We start from the raw sequence: 3,830 nt of genomic DNA, 5'->3' as shown, positions 1-3,830 counted from the left end.
TTGCAATATCAAATAACATGAGCATATCCAATGTGTTGCTAGTAGAGAGCTTGAACTTCAATTTGCTATCCATAGCACAATTGTGTGATCTTGGATTCAAATGCATATTTGGGGTAGATGATGTAGAAATCATAAGTGTAGATGGCTCTAATTTGATCTTCAAAGGTTTTAGATATGAGAATCTATACTTGGTTGATTTCAATGCTAGTGAAGCTAGATTATCTATGTGCTTGTTCACTAAGTCTAGCATAGGTTGGTTATGGCATAGAAGGCTTGGTCATGTTGGAATGAAACAATTGAATAGATTGGTTAAGCATGACTTAGTTAAAGGCTTGAAAGATATTGTGTTTGAAAAGGATAAGCTTTGTGGCTCTTGTCAAGCCGGCAAACAAGTTGGAAACACCCATCCCAAGAAAAGCATGGTGAGCACTAGTAAAGCATTTGAGTTATTGCACATGGATTTATTTGGACCAACACAATACACTAGTATCGGTGGAAACAAATATGGCTTTGTGATAGTGGATGACTACACTAGATACACATGGGTATTCTTTTTAGTGGACAAAAGTGATGTGTTTGCAACATTCAAATCATTTGTCAAGGGCATTCACAATGAGTTTGAAACAATCATCAAGAGAGTTAGAAGTGACAATGGTAGTGAGTTCAAGAACACTAGAATTGATGAGTTATGTGATAAATTTGGAATTAGACATCAATTCTCGGCCAAGTACACTCCACAATCAAATGGCCTTGTTGAGAGGAAGAATAGGACACTCATTGATATGGCAAGGTCTATGCTTAGTGAGTACAATGTGAGTCAATCTTTTTGGGTCGAAGCTATCAACATGGCTTGCTATTGTAGCAACCGCCTCTATTGTTACCGATTGAAAGAGAAGACACCATATGAGCTCTTGAATGGTAGAAAGCCAAACATTGCATATTTTTAGGTCTTTGGTTGCAAATGCTATATCTTGAAGAAAGGCACTAGATTGGGCAAGTTTGACAAGAAATGTGATGAAGGATTCCTACTTGGTTATTCCACTACAAGCAAAGCATATAGAGTTTGGAATTTGGATAGTGGTACTCTTGAGAAAGTTCATGATGTTGAATTTGATAAAACCAATGGTTCACAAGTAGAGAATGAGAACTTGGAAGATGTTAGAGGCATTCAACTTTCAAATGCCATGAAGAACATGGATATTGGTGAATTGAGGCCTAGGCAAGTGAATGATGATGAAGATGATCAAGTGCAAGTGCTCTCTAACTCAAATGTGCAAGATGATATAAATCGAGTTAGTGCAAGTGGATCTCATGACAATGAACAAGATCAAGTGGCTAGTACATCATCTCAACCCAATGATGAAGCAAGTGCAAGCAATCAAGTTCCAATCCTCTAACCAACTAATGTTGGAAGAGATCATCTATTGGACACTATCATTGGTGATATTTCAAGAGGTGTACAAACAAGATCAAGATTGGCATCATTTTGTGAACACTTCTCATTTGTGTCATCCATTGAACCAAAGAAGATAGATGAAGCTTTGAAGGATGTTGATTGGGTGAATGCTATGCATGAAGAATTGAATAACTTCACAAGAAATCAAGTATGGGAGTTGGTAGAAAGACCAAAGGGACACAATGTGATTGGAACCAAATGGGTCTTTAGAAACAAGCAAGATTAAGATGGGATAGTAGTAAGGAACAAAGCAAGATTGGTAGCACAAGGCTATATACAAGTTGAAGGTCTTGACTTTGGAGAAACATATACCCCGGTTGCTAGATTGGAAGCAATTAGAATCTTGCTAGCCTATGCTTATGCCCACAACATCAAGCTCTATCAAATGGATGTTAAGAGTACATTTCTCAATGGCTACATCAATGAAGAAGTATATGTTGAGCAACCTCCTGGTTTTGAAGATGACAAGAAGCCCAACCATGTATACAAGTTGAAGAAAGCATTGTATGGCTTGAAGCAAGCACCTAGAGCATGGTATGAGAGATTGAGGGATTTCCTACTCTCTAAAGGGTTCACAATAGGCAAGGTTGACACCACTCTTTTCATCAAGAAGATTGGAAAAGATCTATTTGTATTGCAAATATATGTTGATGACATCATATTTGGATCAACCAATCAAGACTTTTGTGATGAATTTGGAAAGATGATGGCTAATGAGTTTGAGATGTCCATGATTGGAGAGTTGAGTTACTTTCTTGGTCTTCAAATCAAGCAATTTAAGAATGGTACATTTGTGAGTCAATGCAAGTACATCAAGGACATGATCAAGAAGTTTGGCATGAGTGATAGCAAAGTCATTAGCACACCAATAGGAACCAATGGCAACTTGGATAGTGATGCAAGTGGAAATATAGTGGATCAAAAGTTGTATCGGTCTATGATTGGAAGCCTACTCTATGTGACCGCATCAAGGCCGGATGTCATGTTTAGTGTATGCATGTGTTCAAGATTTTAAGCCTCACCAAGAGAAAATCATTTGAAGGCTACAAAGAGAATATTGAGGTACTTAAAGCATACACAAAATATTGGTTTGTGGTATCCCAAAGAAGCAAAGTTTGAGCTAGTTGGTTACTCCGACTCGGATTATGCGGGATGCAAGGTTGAAAGGAAGAGCACCTCGGGCACATATCAATTGTTAGGAAGATCACTTGTTTCATGGTCATCAAAAGAAGCAAAATAGTATTGCATTATCAATCGCCGAAGCCGAATACATATCCGCCAGTAGTTGTTGTGCACAAATACTTTGGATGAAGGCCACCTTGAGTGATTTTGGAATCAAGTTCAAGAAAGTGCCATTGCTATGTGACAATGAGAGTGCAATCAAGTTAACCAACAATCCGGTTCAACATGCAAGAATAAAGCACATCGATGCCCGCCACCATTTTATAAGAGATCACCAACAAAAAGGAGACATTTGCATTGAGAGTGTAGGCACCGAAGATCAACTTGCTGATATATTCACCAAGCCATTGGATGAGAAAAGGTTTTGCAAGCTAAGGAATGAGTTGAACATATTGGATTTCTCAAATATATGTTGATGCACCCCCCACTCATATGACATGCCTCTCCTTCAAGCAATCCAAGGTAAAAGTTGATTGGCATGGCATACATCCTTGCTAAGGACATGTTTAGTGCATCTAGTCATCTCTCTATTTTATTAGGCTCATTCATGAAAATCAAATGAACTTGATATTTATATGGTATCACTAATGCTTCTATGTTTGACTTAATCTAGTGGTAGCATATGACATGTTTATGGGCTTGTAAACCTAGTGTTTAATCTAGAAAATGAGCTCTAAGTGTGTAACTCAACATGGTACAAGATAACCCTTATTTGGAGGTGTGAAGAAGCTTATCCTTGGATCAAACTGAGTTAGAAATCTTTGGCAAATGATCTAGATTGGACCAAATTTGGGAAAATTATCCTCACCCCATTGATTGACATTGATAATATTAACCTATCTATTTTTTGAACCTTTGTGGTCATTGATGACAAAGGGGGAGAGAAACAAAGATATAAGTGATAGGGGGAGAAACAACAAAGATATTAGTACATGAGAAATAACAAAGATATTAGTACATGGGGAGAAAGGACAAAAGATATATTAGTGTACTAAGATGGTGAAAAGACATCAAAGGTATGACAAAGGAAAGGAATCAACTAAAATTTTGAGCACACAAGTAGGGGGAGCAAGCTCATGAACTTGTATGGTGCATTTGAATGTGCATTTCATATGTTTGCTTGCATGACATAAGTTTTGAATTTCAACATCCATGCTTGTGTGGCGTATGCTAGTTGTAAGGTTGAATGATG

Source organism: Miscanthus floridulus, chromosome 19 (assembly GCF_019320115.1).
Source record: "Miscanthus floridulus cultivar M001 chromosome 19, ASM1932011v1, whole genome shotgun sequence".
Lineage (NCBI taxonomy): Eukaryota > Viridiplantae > Streptophyta > Magnoliopsida > Poales > Poaceae > Miscanthus > Miscanthus floridulus.
Note: the sequence above shows the minus strand (reverse complement) of the source record.